The following is a 17,841-nucleotide window of genomic DNA, read 5'->3' as shown; positions in this document are numbered from 1 at the left end:
CAGATGGATTCACAGCCGAATTCTACCAGAGGTACAAGGAGGAACTGGTACCATTCCTTCTGAAACTATTCCAATCAATAGAAAAAGAGGGAATCCTCCCTAACTCATTTTATGAGGCCAGCATCATTCTGATACCAAAGCCTGGCAGAGACACAACCAAAAAAGAGAATTTTAGACCAATATCCTTGATGAACATTGATGCAAAAATCCTCAATAAAATACTGGCAAACCGAATCCAGCAGCACATCAAAAAGCTTATCCACCATGATCAAGTGGGCTTCATCCCTGGGATGCAAGGCTGGTTCAACATACGCAAATCAATAAATGTAATCCAGCATATAAACAGAGCCAAAGACAAAAACCACATGATTATCTCAATAGATGCAGAAAAAGCCTTTGACAAAATTCAACAACCCTTCATGCTAAAAACTCTCAATAAATTAGGTATTGATGGGACATATTTCAAAATAATAAGAGCTATCTATGACAAACCCACAGCCAATATCATACTGAATGGGCAAAAACTGGAAGCATTCCCTTTGAAAACTGGCACAAGACAGGGATGCCCTCTCTCACCGCTCCTATTCAACATAGTGTTGGAAGTTCTGGCCAGGGCAATCAGGCAGGAGAAGGAAATAAAGGGTATTCGATTAGGAAAAGAGGAAGTCAAATTGTCCCTGTTTGCAGACAACATGATTGTTTATCTAGAAAACCCCATCGTCTCAGCCCAAAATCTCCTTAAGCTGATAAGCAACTTCAGCAAAGTCTCAGGATACAAAATCAACGTACAAAAATCACAAGCATTCTTATACACCAACAACAGACAAACAGAGAGCCAAATCATGAGTGAACTCCCATTCACAATTGCTTCAAAGAGAATAAAATACCTAGGAATCCAACTTACAAGGGATGTGAAGCACCTCTTCAAGGAGAACTACAAACCACTGCTCAAGGAAATAAAAGAGGATACAAACAAATGGAAGAACATTCCTTGCTCATGGGTAGGAAGAATCAATATCGTGAAAATGGCCATACTGCCCAAGGTAATTTACAGATTCAATGCCATCCCCATCAAGCTACCAATGACTTTCTTCACAGAATTGGAAAAAACTACTTTAAAGTTCATATGGAACCAAAAGAGAGCCCGCATCGCCAAGTCAATCCTAAGCCAAAAGAACAAAGCGGGAGGCATCACACTACCTGACTTCAAACTATACTACAAGGCTACAGTAACCAAAACAGCATGGTACTGGTACCAAAACAGAAATATAGATCAATGGAACAGAACAGAGCCCTCAGAAATAACGCCGCTTACCTACAACTATCTGATCTTTGACAAACCTGAGAAAAACAAGCAATGGGGAAAGGATTCCCTATTTAATAAATGGTGCTGGGAAAACTGGCTGAAACTGGATCCCTTCCTTACACCTTATACAAAAATCAATTCAAGATGGATTAAAGATTTAAATGTTAGACCTAAAACCATAAAAACCCTAGAAGAAAACCTAGGCATTACCATTCAGGACATAGGCGTGGGCAAGGACTTCATGTCCAAAACACCAAAAGCAATGGCAACAAAAGCCAAAACTGACAAATGGGATCTAATTAAACTAAAGAGCTTCTGCACAGCAAAAGAAACTACCATCAGAGTGAATAGGCAACCTACAACATGGGAGAAAATTTTCGCAACCTACTCATCTGACAAAGGGCTAATATCCAGAATCTACAGTGAACTCAAACAAATTTACAAGAAAAAAACAAACAACCCCATCAAAAAGTGGGCGAAGGACATGAACAGGCACTTCTCAAAAGAAGACATTTATGCAGCCAAAAAACACATGAAAAAATGCTCATCATCACTGGCCATCAGAGAAATGCAAATCAAAACCACTATGAGATATCACCTCCTCCCTTTTTCATACAGCAAAGGAAAAAAGTTACTGAGTTTTATTTAGTTTTTTTAAACATCAAAGTTATATATGCACATAGTTTAAAGAATCGAATATTTCTAAATTACTAATTACAAGAAACAGCATTCCCCCACTCCACCCCTTCATTTCCCACTCCTCAGAGGAAATCACTTTCAATGCTTTCACTAAATCTTTTTCTAGGGGGAGGAGGGAAATCATTGTATCTCTAAATAGCTACTTCTTAGTTTTCTCTATTGACTTTCCACTGTGGAAGGTGGGGATTCAGTTTTCGCCTCTTCCTATACCACATGGGCTTATATTTCTATGTCATTATTAAACTGACACTCAGTGTTTATATTACTATGATCAAAGAAATACTATTCACACCTGTGTTGCATAATAAATTATGATCACTTTCTTCAAAACTATTTTGCTTCCTCTGGAGTTAATAATTGTCTCATTTTTCATTTGCCTAGTTTTTCTATGCATATGCCGCTAATTTAATCCATACTCCTCTGTAGTTGTTTAAGTCTCCTCTCAATATGTCCAAACAAACTTGGTATTCCATCAGTTTCATCTGGAAGAGAGCTCTTCCAGAGCCTACTGATCTGCTCCTCTCTGGGCTAACTGACCTCTAGGCCTGCTGTGCATCTGTCATCTTGGGACTTCCCTTTACCCACATCCTGGGGACTCTCTTCACCTCTGTGTTGAGTGCTCTGGTTCCTGAATTCCGCCTCTTCCTCTTTCTTGACTCACAACACTGTTTTGGTGGAGCACATTCTTCAGTAGTTTCGTAAGAGAGAGTGCAGGGAAGATATAACATTTGCCATCAGTGCCCTGCCCAAATTCTCTTGGCACTTAACATCCAGGCCTTCAAAACTGCCAGCACATATGTCTGTTTGCCTGAGGGCTTTTTCTAGCTACTGAAAGTTTGCTCAGGAAGTGTTGGGGAATTAACCCCCTTTTCCCTGGGAGAGACCCTTAACCAATGACTGATGAGAGTTAGTAGATAAATATCCCAGCTTGCTCAACCATGAGGGGGTTTAACCCTGAAGCATGCTTTCTACACAGGTCTCCCAGAGTTCCCCGATGGAGTCAAGTTCCACTGGTTCACAGTAACTTGCAAGATATATTAACTTCCCTACGATCCTTTTCTCGTTACTTTACTCCCGTACAGATGTTTACTGGGGTCATCTCCCAAATAAAGTAATTTTGCTCTTATATTTTTTATTTTCCATCTGTTATCTTTCTGCTTTCCTTTCTACTTTCCAAATCTACTAAGCTTTTTTATATTTTTGCTATCATATTTAAATTTCTAAGTTTTTTTTTTGTTCTCTGAATGTTCCTTTTAAAACATAGCATTCTGTTCTTATTTCATATATGCACTAGTTCTCTTATTTCTCTGGAGATATTATTAATACTTCTTGTTTTCTTTTTCTTTCAGAGATGCTGTCATTTCTGAGTTATCTTTGGAGCATTTCTCTCCAGTGTGTCAGGGTTTCAGAGAAGGCTTTCCTAATATTCAGGCTGGCTGTCAGGGTTTCCTAAGTAAGAGAAGATGGCAGAAGGCAATGGGTTTATAATCTCCTGTTTTTTCCCAGCATGTTGTCCTTTCACACAATAGTGCCCTGTCCCTTCTCTGTCTTACTCTCCCACCAGAAAAACCTCCATTCTTGGACATCGTGGGGGAAGGGGCAATCCATCTAACAGCATGAGGAAGAGGGGGCCTGGAGCTTTCATTGTTTCCTGAACTGATTTTCAATGCAACTTACTGTTTTTAGCCACAACTTCACCCTTATTTCCAAAAGTACCTGGTGCCACCAATTGCTGAGCATTTGGGGGATTCTGAAATGTAAAGTGAGTTGCTTTACCTTTCTCATCTGCAGGCTTAGGATTCAGCTTTCTCAGGTCTCTTGATTCAGTTACCACTCATTCATCTATGTTCTAGCTTTTATTTGTTTATTTATTTATTTTTTGAGACGCAGTCTCACTCTGTCACCCAGGTGCAATCTCTGTCACAGTGGTGCAATCTCGGCTAACTGCAACCCCCACCCCCGACCTTCCCGGTTCAAGTGATTCTCCTGCCTCAGCCTCCCAAGTAGCTGAGACTACAGGCACCCGCCACCATGCCCGGCTAATTTTTGTATTTTTAGTAGAGATGGGTTTCTACCATGTTGGCCAGGCTGGTCTTGAACTCCTGACCTCAAGTGATCCACCTGCCTCAGCCTCCCAAAGTGCTGGGATTATAGGCGTGAGCCATTGTGCCCGGCCTTACGTTCCAGCTTTTAAAATTATCTTTCTTACTCTTGTCCTTTTTATATTCTTTTGTCCTTGTAGGTTTCTCCTTAAAAAAAACTCATCAAAATTCTTACTTACTTACATATGCATAAAGAAACTCTGGAAACGCGCATAAGAAAGCATAACAGTCCTTATTTCTGGACAGGGAGAAAGTGGAAACTGAGCTGATGGGAGACATAGATGAGGGAAACGTTTCAGGCTGTGCCTCTTTGTATTTTTCTGGTTTTAAAACCATGTGAATGTATCACTTAATCAAAACATTAAATTTTGGTTGAGTTCTAGGAGGGAGTGGAGCATGTGTTTAATCTGCTGTCTTTAACCAGAAGTCTCAAGTATTGTTTTTCTAAATTAGCAGCTTCAATGTTGAAACCATGAGAAGCTACCCAGCCAAAAGCCATTCCAAACAAATCCAGAAGCAAAAATATAGACAAATTTGGCTTTGTGAAAATTAAAGATTTATGCAAAGCAAAAACCAAAAATCAAATCAAATTTAAAAAGATCAGAAAACCAAAAACAAATTGGGAAAAAATTTTGCAACAAGTATGACAAAAGGCAAATTTACTTTAAAATATGGAATTTTGACCAGGTGTAGTGGCTCACACTTGTCATCCTAGCACCTTAAAAGGCTGAGGCAGGGCTGGGTGCTGTTGGGGGGCCGAGGCAGGCAGATCACTTGAGGTCAGGAGTTCAAGACCAGTCTGGCCAACATGGTGAAACCCCATCTCTACGAAAAATACAAAACAATTAGCCGGGAGTGGTAGCACATGCCTGTAATCCCAGCTACTTGGGAGACCGAGGCAGGAGAATCACTCGAACCTGGGAGGCGAAGGTTGAAGTGAGCTGAGATCGCGCCACTGCACTCCAGCCCAGGCAACAGAGTGAGACTTTGTCTCAAAAAAAAAAAAAAAAAAAGGCCAAGTCAGGAGGGTGCCAGACTGCAACTCCAGTCTGGGTGACAAAGCAAGAACCTATTTCAAAAAAAAAAAAAAAAAAAAAAAAGATGAAGTTTTTACAAAGCAATTAAACACAGATAAAAATCCAATAGAAAACAACAGGCAAAGGACATGAATATACTACACAGGTGAATACTTACAAATGGCTTTTAAATACGTGAAAAATGTTCAACCTCACTCATAAATTAAAGAATGAAAATCAGAACAATGAGAAAATCAGTTTTCACCTATTAGAACAGCAAAATTATAAAATCTGATAATATACACTGGTGACGTAAAGATTTGGTGGGGGGGAGTCTAAAATATTTTTAGTAGGATTAAAAATTGTTACTAAATTTGCAGTGCATTTTGGTGCTATCTATCAAAATGTTAAAGTTACATTTACCTTTTGATGCTGCAACTTCCCTATCAGACATGTATCTGCTTGCACTGGGCATTAAGACATATTTACTTGCTCACTTCAGCTGCACATATGCTAAAATTGGAAGGATACAGAGAAGATTGTCACGGCCCCTGCACAAGGATGACATGCATGAAGCATTCCATATTTTTTTTAAAATACATATTTACAACGATATTCACTGCAGCATTATTTGTAGTCACAAAAACTGTAAGCAACCCAACTGCTTACAGGAGGAAATTGGCTACATAAATTACAGTATATTCATTCACAGGGATATTAAGCAGCCAATAAAAAGAATGAGGCAGGCCAGGCACAGTCACTCACACTTGTAATCCCAGCACTTTGAGAGACCAAGATGGGAAGATCAGTTGAGGCCAGGAGTTCGAGACCAGCCCGGGCAACATGGCAAGGCCTGACTCTACCAAAAATAAAAAATTAGCGAGGAGTGGTGGCACGTACCTGTTGTCCCAACTACTTGGGAGGCTGAAGCAGGAGGATCCCCTGAGCTCAGGAGTTAGAGGTCGCAGTGAGCTATAATCACACCACAGCACTCTAGCGTGGGAGACAGAGCAAGACCCTGTCTCTAAAAATAAAAATAAGAAAAAGAATGAGGCAGCTTTATATTTATGGAATTATCTCTAACATGTAGTGTTAAGGTTACAAGCAAATTATGGAACAGTGTATATGGAGTGATCCTATTTGAGTGATTTTTAAGTAACTTTTCTTAAATACATAGATGTGCTTGTGTACACACAAGATATCTCTGGAGGAATACATAAGAAACAAATCATTATTACTACCTCCAGAGAAGAAACTGGGAAAATAAGGGATCAACAAAGGGAAGGGGAGTTTTTTTTTCCCTTAAAAACATATGTGTGTGTATATATATATAATCTCCAAGTGCATGATTTTTAAAAAAATAATAGGTACATTAGTAAATGTTTTCGGTCGCAAGCAACAGAAACAATTTATAGTTAATCTAAGCAGTAAATGAATTTATTAAAAAATATTAGGTAGTTCACAAGCTCTCCAGGAGGACTAGAAACCCAGGTTTAGAGGCTACATAGCCAGAAGCAACACCTAAAATTGTACTGCAGAACAATATCATGAAGTCATCAATGCCCCCACTGCATGGAAACCACTGCTCGGTGAATGCCCCAAGCCTGGATGCTGGTCCCTGCTGCTAGAACCACCAGAACCACCACCACTGTAGCATCTAAAAAATGAATGTTGTTATTACAACTAATGCCACTCCCTGCTGCAGAACAGATTCAGCAGTCTTTGCTATTTGAGGTCACTAGCTCCTGAGTCAAAAAGCAATGCAGATCCTTATGCCTATGCATACCTGTAAGGGAAGCTGGAAAATAAGTATCTGACATTTTCAGCTTCTCAAGTAAAAGGTTGTCCTCTGTATCCCATCAAGGCCTATAAAGTGATGAATGCTTCAAATATAGAGCATTTAGATAACAGAGGTGGAGAGAGAGAGAGAGAGGAAAATAAGGAAGGAAGAAGGAGTTTCACATCAGTTTTCACTTTGCTTTGGGGGAAAGTATCCTGGATGCCATATGACATACTCACTTTCCTGTGTCTTTTGCATGTACTGTTGTTAAGAATCACAGGACTTCAGAGTAGAAAGTTCCCGATAGAGGATTTAGTTCAAAAGCATTGTTTTCTAGTCGAGAAAAACAAACTCAAGTAAAGTTTGGGAAAACTCAAGTTGCCCAAAATTACTCAATAAGAGTTTCTGATTATGTGATTAGGTTCTCCCAGTCCAGGGCCCAATCCTCCATAGAATGTTCGGGTATTATTAGTACTTCAGCCAAGGCTCTAATGCAGTATCAAGATGCAGATTTGCTTCTGGTAGGGCTTCTTGAAGAAACTGGTGCTACTTATTACAAATATTATTAAACATTTGTATAGGACTTTAATGTTTATTTTTTAAAATTTTTATTTGTAAATAGTAAAATCATTTATTTTTAAAAAACAACAAAAATATAGGAGGATTTAAAGTAAATGGTAAAATTCATACCTTCATCTTGCTTTCCTACTCCCTAGGAATAATCAGTGTTGAAAGTATGCTGAGTATCTTTCAGTTCTTTTTCTATGTGTATGCACATATATTTGTAGGTATTTATAGACATACGCATACCACATATATAACCTTTCACATCTTGCTTTCCCACTCTACATGCATCATGGACATAACTGATACTTGAAGTGGATTCATGCCAGTTAGTTATTGCTAGGTTGGGAAGCACCGCATGGAGACACGGTGCCTGAGGAGAGGATGTCACAAACCATGAAAGGCTTGGTGGTAAGGTGATATTTTTGGTCCAGTGAGCTTCATGGTGTCACTTGAAGTATAAATTGCCTCAGGAAGAAAACATGGGCTGCTTCAAAGCATGAAAGTAACCTCCAAAATCATCTAGCTCAACCTCATTTGTAGGTGAAGAACTATTTTTCCTGGGAGTGGGGGTGATTATGGACCTTGCCCAAGATCACCCAACCAGGACAGTGACAGAGTTGGGATTTCTTTCTTTCTCCAAGACCCTGGCTCATTGCATTGTGTTGCATTGCTTTCTGCAAGTTTCAGAGGAGAGAGAGGGCAGTGGTTAGTTTGAAAACACACATATGCTCAGATTACATTTGATTTCTCAGACTGTAGTGCTGGGGCTCCCTGCCTGACTGTGTCCATGAGTTCTTCCATGAAGTTTTACATTTAGCTTTTCTATTTGACTACCATTAACCACCTCCTTGGGGACTATGAATCTTACTTTTCAGTCTTTTTATGGCAATTTGCACTCTTTACTAACACAGCTTTATTATTTGTTCAGGTCTTGGGAGAATATTGAATAAGACATTATATCAGATGGATGACAAAAGGAGGGGAAAAACAAGAAAGACAACCAAGTTTACATAGATGCCAAATTTATTTAATCAGGGAGGAGTCTTTTAGTGCTAATGAGGGAGGGGTGGAATACACATTAGAAAAAGACACATCTTCTGCCTGTAGGAGCTTACTTTCTAGAACAGTTACCTCTAGTCTCTTTTCTTCATACCACTCCATCAAAAAAAAAGAAAGAAAGAAAGAAAGAAAGAAAAGAAAACCAGCATACATGCCTAATAATTGCATGTTTGCTATAAATTCCATACACTCTACTGTGACATTTTAATATTAGTAAAGCCTAATTTTCTTAATATTTTAGATTACAAAATAAATAGAAGCAAGTATTCACATATGTTTTTCTCGTACCTCTATGTACCATTTTGAGCACTTCACTTTGGAGTCCAGTTTCAACAGGAGAATCAGATGCACACCCAAAATACTAGAAAGCTTGGGAGTGTGAAGAGGGCTCTAATGTCAGGGTAAGCAAAATATTCTTAGGGCATCAAGGAAGCATTGCCAGAGGAAAGGAAAGCTGAGGATATTCAAGGACTTCTGACCTACTCTGTGGGCACAGCGTCTCTGGGCTTGGACAAGGGATTAGTGTCAGGCTTGATTTCCTTGGCTGGAATCTGTACATGAAGGCTGCACATGAAGAGCCTACCTCACCCCAGAAGCATCCATTTCCTGGCACCTCAAGCATATATGGGCTTAATAAATAACATGTCATTCCATGATGATAGGGACAGACATATTTGGCCCATAGCTTAGAGCCACCCCCAATTGTCTACACTCAATGGTGGGGCAGCAAGTACTGTGGATATGGAGCTGGGAGGCTGAGCTAAATCCTAGCTATCTTACTAACCAATTGTATGACTCTAGCCCTTAAACTCTCTGAGCTTTAATTTTCTCATCTGTAAAATGGGAATGATAAATGCCTTCCAGAACTATTTACAATTTCTAACATTTGTTGAGTTTTTCAATGTGCATTACATGTATCATCTCATGAAATCCTCATGACAAAATAATGAGGTGGAGCTATTATTGTTCCCCTTTTGCAAATGTGGAAACTAAGTTTTAGAGTAGGTAATCTGCCTACAAGTTTACACAGCTAGAATGTGCAGAGATGGGATTCTGAGGCTTGCTCAACTCTGAAGCAAATGTCCAACCCGCTCTACTTGGCTGCTGACCATGAACACACTTCATGAACTCTGAAGTACGAACAAGGTACACAGAGTGTAAGATTTAGTCCTTGTCCTTAAGTCTAAATTCAAAATATGTTTATCTATAAAGCGTGTTTTTCTATTTTTGTTTTTTGTTTTTGTTTTTGTTTTTGTTTGAGATTGAGTCTCGCTGTGTCAGCCAGGCTGGAGTGCAGTGGCATGATCTCAGCTCACTGCAACATCCGCCTCCCGGGTTCAAGCAATTCTCTGCCTCAGCCTCCTGAGTAGCTGGGATTACAGGCGCCCGCCACCACACCCAGCTAATGTTTTTGTTGTTTTTATTTTTAGTAGAGATGGGGTTTCACCATATTGGCAAGGCTGGTCTTGAACCCCTGACATCATCATCCACCTACCTCAACCTCCCAAAGTGCTGGGATTACAGGTGTGAGCCACCATGCCCAGCCTATCTATAAAGTGTAAAAGTCCAACAAAGTAGGATTTGGTTAGAATGAAAAGGTGGAGAAAGAACTTCAATGTTAGTTTCCTTATCTTTAGTCCCTTACAACAGTATATGATTACTGGAAAGAGCACTCGGTTAGCAAGAAGAAAACCAGTTCTGTCCCATACTTGCTCTCAACTTTAGGCACTTCATTTAAGCTGTTTACTCATCTATTAGGGGTCCTAATGAATGAGCTCTAGAGGGTCTTTTTGCCTGACAATCCTCAAACTCCATTCTCAAAACTTCCTGCAATCGGGAGTCTCCCTCCCCTCCATGGAGAAGGCGGGACAGAGGCATGTAGACAGGGAGGCGATCCTCAGGTCAGCTAGGGCTTACTCAAACAAGGTCCTGTGGGGGCAACAGGGAGAGTGGATGGGGACTCAAGCCAGAGCCCTGGTGGGACGGGCCGGTAATTATAAGGAAACATTGCAGAGAAAGTTTCTGTTGTGGTTGTTCCCTTTGTTTACTTTAGGCAGTTCTGTCATTTTTTAACTGACCCTTCCCAGATGAGATAGTCAGTTTTCAGCTGGGTAAAGTCAGGGCCTTGCAACTGATGGGGTATTTGAATCCTCTGTGGCTCAGTTGCTGGAGGGAGGCCAGGGCAGCTGAAACTCCCCCGCCCTTTCAGGGAAGTGAAGCTGGGGTACAAACTTGCTGACAGTGGCTGGTGGCCTGTAAACCCAAACATCCTCCTCTCCTCCGTCTCGGTGTAGCAATGTGAAAAAAACAAAGCCACGAGCTTTCCAGAGCAGGGGAAGGCTCTAGCCAGATTCCCTTCCAGCTACTCCCTCCTGCACTTCGGCCCACAGCCACATGGTACAAGGTTATAGTTACAGTTGAAAACTGCTGACGTCTACTTTTTGGTTGTTGTACAAATAATAATTAATAAAACACATACAAAAAAACACTTTTCTTCATGGCTAAATATTCACATAGTTGATTCAAACCTAAATATGCATACTTGCTTTTCTTTTCCTGTTTTCTTAAGTTTGAATAATAGTCATGTAGCTGTTTAAGAATCAGACAGAAGGAAAACTCATCTGCTTAGTACTTGTCTTAAATTGTCCAGTTTCTTTTGGCCTCTGAATACCAGAGACTTTTATGTGTAAGATTAGAAACATCTGGCCAGCCTATCTGAGTAAGGCTGAGCTAAAGCGGGATGAAACTAGGTAGAATGGCCTGCCTTTCTGAATTATAGAATTTTAAGCATTGATGGGACTCAAACTTACTAAATTCTACCTCTTCATTTTGCAGATGAAAAGACAGTCCCAAGAGGTTAGGATTTGCTTAATGTCACACAGCCTGTATCAGAGGTGAACCCAGAACCCAGGTCTCCATACTCCTAGTCTGGCACTCTTTATATATATATATCCATGCTTAGAGAGGACTTGTGTATTAAAATTTTTTTATAAAAGTGCATCATCCCTGTCTTTGAAACACCCAATTATTTTGTAGTTCTTACCCACTGTGTATATATTCTTTAGGAGAAGAGAGAGAGTTAACGTTCATAGAACACCTATTATGTGCCAGGTTTTTCCTACATCTTCTCATTTAATTTTCACCATGCTATGAAGGAGGTATTATTCTACCTGTTCCACAGATGATAAAACTGAGAGGTTAGGTACACTTGCCGAAGTTCACATAACTAGGAAGTAGTGGACTCAGGATTCAAATCCAGATCTCTCTCATCTGCAGCTCCCAGACTGTGCTACACCACATTGCCACAGCCACTGTGCACATCACAGCTTACAGTAACTTACTTTCCACTTTTCAAATTATGACCCAATTTTCATAATCACTACTTTTGTGGATGTATTCACTCATTCAGTAAATTATTTATTAAGCAGCTACTCTGTGCCAGGAATAGACAAGACACTGAGGATATAGTAGTGAGCAAAATACATAAATCCTTGCTCTCATAGAGCATGGGCTGCAGGGGGAGGAATAGACAACAGCCCAGAAAAATAAGTCAGGTAAAATGATAAGCGTTGGAAGAATAAAGCAAGGAAGAACAGGATAGAATCAGCGAGACTCCGTGGGCGTAGGACCCTCCGAGCCAGGTGCGGGATACAATCTTGTGGTGCGCCGTTTTTTAAGCCGGTCCGAAAAGCTCAATATTCGGGTGGGAGTGACCCGCTTTTCCAGCTCCAGTCAGCCCGGTCAAGCATGACAGCAACTCAAACTCGGCAAACTTCCAAGACGTGGAGGACATGCCTGACAGATGTGCCTTGGAAGCGTCTGAGAGTCCAGGTGAGCCAAGGCATCATTCATGGATAGCAAAGGTCTGCCCCTGCAAGGTGTCTTAAATGGAATCTCATCAGTAGGAGCTGAATTTGGACAAATTAAGAAATCCAAAAGATGCCATTTGTTTATCACTATATAAAAGCATTGTTGTTATTGGTCAAGTTATTAGGCTGTAGTGGATTTGCTAATACTTTAGCCAACATGTATTAAAGTGATTTTAATACATGCTGATTGCAATGCAATACATACTGATTGAAAATATTCATATTCATCTAATTTTAGAAAAATATTGCCTAGATCATTCTCTATTCCTGTTTCTTACTTTTTCTGTTAATATTTCCAACAGGGAATGCCAGTCCACAGACACAAATTTAATACTGCTTTAAATTTTCTCCTATCCTTTTAGTCCCTGAATTATATAATAAACAATGTTAGAACCAATGTAGTACACAATACTTACAAATTTAATACTGCTTCAAGGTATTTAATCTAAAATTTTACCAACTTTGATTTGTCTGGTTAGGATATTTTGTTTTAGTGGATATGCTTTAATTCGGATCAATTACTGCAGTAAATCTCATCCCTAAGCATGAAATGTTGTCAACAAATACCCAGTTCCATTTAGTTATCAATTGGCCCAAATAAGTGATACAAAGTATAACAGTGACCAACCTGGTACTGTTGCGTTAATTTGAACTTCTAATGACATTGAGGCTAATGTCTTTAGCTAAAGGTTGATCTTGTTGGCCATATAGATGTGAACTAGGGAAGGGGAATCAACTTACAGCATATCACAATTGATCCTTATTAAGTATAAACTCTTGTAGGTCTTTTCCCAGAAAGAAGCTTGACTAGCAGGAATTCTAAAACTGAAATATATCAAACAGCACAAATAGGAATAGACATAAAGTGCTCTTCTATTAAAGCGTTTGGTGATCTATTTACTATGATTTATATTGTACAGTTCCTCGATTTACAGAAAATCATCAAAATTATTAATCTATGTATCTTATGTATATAAATATTGCCTAATCCATAGAAAAAAGGATATAAAGTATTAAATATGTGATATATAGCTATATCTATCTATCTATGTATCTAATAGGGAAGTTCAAGTCACTTCAGTTGAAGAAACATATCTCTGAGCATAGGAGCAGCCTCAGGTCCTATGGTGGGATGCAGTGGACAGGAGAAGGGGAAATTAGAAAAGAGAACTATATCATTGAAAAAGGGATACAAAGCATTAAATATATGATATATAGCTATATCTATGTATGTATCTAACAGAGAAGTTCAAGTCACTTCAATTAAAGAAACATTTTTGAGCATGGGACCAGCCTCAGGTCTTATGCTGGGATGCAGTAGACAGGAGATGGGGAAATTAGAAAAGAGAACTGTGTAATTGAAATGACAAGGGCTGCACCCTTAAGGAACTTATAATTAATGATGATCTGAATAAACATACCAGGATAAAGATGTCAAATGAGTGTGACTCCCTTAAAGTAAATTAAAGTGTGCATTCTTTGTTTCCTAAAATATGATTTTACTGCTTGAAATTACATTTGAGTTGAACTTTAGAAACTAACATAGCGTTAATATGAATAATCATGGAAAATTATTATCCTTTGAAAACTGATAAATATATTCCCCCTCCTTTAGAAACAGTCAAAAGCCACTTCAAACAAGTTTCAAAATAAAGGAAGGTAGCAAGTTAGGCGATGGATTATATTTTCTTGCTTGTTGTATACCAGTTGTCAAGGACATTATAAGGACTCCCAAAAGCATTTTGAAGGATGGCAATATCAAATAAGTGTATGTCCTCTCAAATGAGGCATTTTTAATTGTTAAAACCTATTTGGACCCTCAGGTTATGATATGTTTATGAAAAATAAGCTTCATTATTTTTATAGCTACATCCTATTATTGCCTTTTAGAAACAAGAATAACAATAGGTTTTAATAGTTGCCATACTTAGCATTTATCAGGTCTAATGAAACCAATATTGAATCTCTGATAAATATTTTCTGATGTTACTAGCTATGGGAAATTAGAACTGGCAAAACCCTGACATTACTAAATGGAAATGTTAGGATTTTTCGGCATCGCATGTTAGAATCTCTAAAATTTAAACATTCCTGTTAAATGACTAAGGTTTGCTTTTATCAATATGAATTCTGAAGGCCAATATCATACCATTAACTATGAAAGCTTTTAATTCCTAAAAATAGTTTTAGAGATATTCAAGCAATGCTCTCCTAATATCCATACGCAAGTGTGTTTATGACACAAATTCACTAGTCTGTTTAAAAATGAATTCTTTATATTGACTGGTGTTCCACATATTTCAGTAATTTCTGTCATGAGAGGACTTGAAATAGCAAATTGCCACACAGTTAACTGGATAGACCACGTATGTGGTGATCATAACCACTTGGTACTACACCCAGAAACTCAAAATTGTCTTTCTCCTGAAGAGATATGGGTGTCCTTTTGTACGTCTAGCCCTAGGTAACCAGTGGAGTGATTATATTAGCAAATGTGTTTGTATCCAGAGTCTTCCTGTCATTGTAATAAAAAATTTATTTAAAAAAAAAAAAGAAGAACAGGATATGCTAGAGGCTGAGGGATGGGAGGAAGATAGCAAGTTTAAATACGATTGTCAGGAAAAGAAAGTATCATTGGTTACATTTGAACAAAGATCTGAAGGCAGTGAAGGAACAAACTAATGGATATCTGGGAGAAGAGACTCTGAGGCAGAGGGAAGAGTCAAAAGTCACTGGCGCAGGAGGAGGCCTGGTATATTCAAGAAACAGTTAGGAGGCCTATATGTTCAGAATGGAGTTACAGGAAGAAAAATATCAGATGAAGTCACAGATGGAGGCCAGGTGAGGTAGGGCCCAGGACTAATCAAAGACATTGGCTTTTATACTAAATGAGAAGGAGCCATGGAAACTTTTGAGTAGTGGATGACACATTTAGGTTTTCTTTTTTAAATTTTAAATACATTTTTATTTCAATAACTTTTAGGGTATAAGTGGTGTTTGGTTACATGGATGAACTGTATAGTGGTGAAGTCTGATATTTTAGTACCCCTGTCACCCAAGTAGTATACATTGTACCCAATATGCAGTTTTTTATCCCTCACCTTCCTCCCAACCTTCCCCTGTCTGAATCTCAAATGTCCATTATACCACTTTGTAAGCCTTTGTGTACCCATAACTTAACTGCCACTTATAAGTGAGAACATATGGCATTTGGTTTTCCATTCCTGAGTTATTTCACTTAAAATAATGGCCTCCAGCTCCATCCAAGTTGTGCAAGACGTTATTTCATTCTTTTTTGTGGCTGAGTAGTATTCCATGGCATATATATACCACATTTTCTTTATCCACTAATTGGTTGATGGGCTCTTAGGTTAGTTCTATACCTTTGCCATTGTCAATTGTGCTGTGATAAACATACATGTGCAGATATAATGATTTATTTTCCTTTTTGATATAATGACTTATTTTCCTTTGGGTAGATACCCAACAGTGGGATTGCTACTTTTAGTTCTTTGAGAAATCGCCATACTGTTTTCCATAGATGTTATATTAATTTACATTCCCACTAGCAGTGTATAAGTGTTCCCTTTTCACCACATCTGTGACAACATCTATTGCTTTTTGGATTTTTAATAATGGCCATTCTGGTTGGGGTAAAGTGGTATCTCATTGTGGCTTTGATTTGCATTTCCCTGATGTTCAGTGATGTTGAAATTTGTTCCATGTTTATTGGCCATTTGTGTATCTTCTTTTGAGAAGCATCTATTCATGTAAATTGCCCACTTTTTAATGGAATTATTTGGGTTTTTTTTCCTGCTGATTTGTTTGAGCTCCTTGTAGATCCTGGATATTAGTCCTTTCTTAGATGGATACTTGCAAATATCTTCTCCCATTCTGTGGGTTTTCTCTTTACTCTGATGATTATATATTTTGCTGCACAAAAGCCTTTTAGTTTAATCAGGTTCCGTTTATTTATTTAAATTTTTGTTGCATTTGCTTTTGGGGTCTTAGTCATAATTTTTTGCCTAGGCCAAAGTCCAGAAGAATTTTTCCTATGTTTTCTTCTAGAATTGTTATGGCTTCAGGTCTTATATTTAAGTCTTTATTCCATCTTAGGTTGATTTTTGTATGTGGTGAGAGAGATGGATCCAGTTTCATTCTTCTATCCTGTGGCTATCCAGTTTTCACAGAACCATTTACTAAATAGGGTGTCCTTTTCCCAATTTATGTTTTTGTATGCTTTGTTGAAGATCAGTTGGTTCAAAGTATCTGGCTTTACTTCCAGGTTCTCTAGTCTGTTCCACTGGTCTATGCATCTACTTTTATATCAGTACCATGCTGTTTCGATTACTCTAACCTTGTAGTATAATTTGAAGTTGGGTAATGTGATGCCTCCAGATTTGTTCTTTTTGCTTAGGATTGCTTTGGCTATTTAGGCCCTTTTATGATTCCATATGAATTTTACATTTAAGTTTTTAAAGGACTGCTAAGGGTGCTGTGTTGAGAGTAGACTGGGGGTGGGGAACAAGGGTGAAAGCAGAAATGCCAGTTGGGAGGCCATTGCAATAATTCAGATGAGGAATAATAGTGACTTGATCCAGAGTAATACAGAATGCAGTGAAAAGTGATGCAATTCAGAGTATATTTTGACAGTGAAGCTAGTATTATAATCTGCCATCTTTACATGCCATGATGTCATAAAACATGCTTCTATTTTGGTGATTTAGGTTGTTCCTGCTTGCACTATTATAGGTAATATTTTCATTAACATTCCCACTCACACTTTTTGCATGTCTTATTTCCTTACATAAATTCCCAGGAGTTGGATCGCTGACTTGAAGATGTGATCATCCTTATGACTCTTGCTACAAGTTGTCATATTACTTAGTAGGTTCCACCCATAGTACCTTAGGGATCTTTAATTTGAAATGCTCCAGAATTCCTCCCCCATCCCCAGGATCTCTAACCCTCTCTCCCACTATGGTTTTCTTCTTTTTCTCTTTCTCCTCTCTCTCTTTTTGGGGAGCTTATAAAAGGGAAGGGTAACAAAAATGGACAAAAGTTAGGGCTGGCCACAGGGAGAGGTAAGGAAAGATACAGAGGAATTTCTTCATTTTTTTTCTGTCTTACAGCCCTGAGAAAGGCCCAGCTGCTTCCCTTAGTTGGATGAAAATCTTCTTCTGTAAGAATCAACAAGCTAACAATACTGCTTACTTAGAGACCTTTTTGTCTTCCGGGGAGATCAATGGACTTTACAATTTCAATTATCTTTCATAATATTCCCTGCTGTTAGAACAAACTGCCTCCTCTGAACAAACATTCCTCTCACCAGGGTGGGAAGTTTACCAAACATTGTGGCTCCTTTATTCCCCTCCTCCATCAGGTTGGTCCCCCTTTCAAATGACCCATCCCCCATCACCACAACTCAAAAATGTACCTGCTC

General features: G+C 38.8%; 1 pseudogene; it reads left to right on the top strand.

Annotated features, from left to right (window-relative positions):
• Nucleotides 1-5,614: 5,614 nt before the first annotated feature.
• On the top strand, nt 5,615-5,713 carry LOC129138519 (U6 spliceosomal RNA; annotated as a pseudogene).
• The last annotated feature ends 12,128 nt before the right edge of the window (nt 5,714-17,841 follow it).

Source organism: Pan troglodytes, chromosome 1 (assembly GCF_028858775.2).
Source record: "Pan troglodytes isolate AG18354 chromosome 1, NHGRI_mPanTro3-v2.0_pri, whole genome shotgun sequence".
Classification (NCBI taxonomy): domain Eukaryota; kingdom Metazoa; phylum Chordata; class Mammalia; order Primates; family Hominidae; genus Pan; species Pan troglodytes.
The sequence above is the reverse complement of the archived record's forward strand: the minus strand, read 5'-3'. Positions and strand labels throughout refer to the sequence as shown.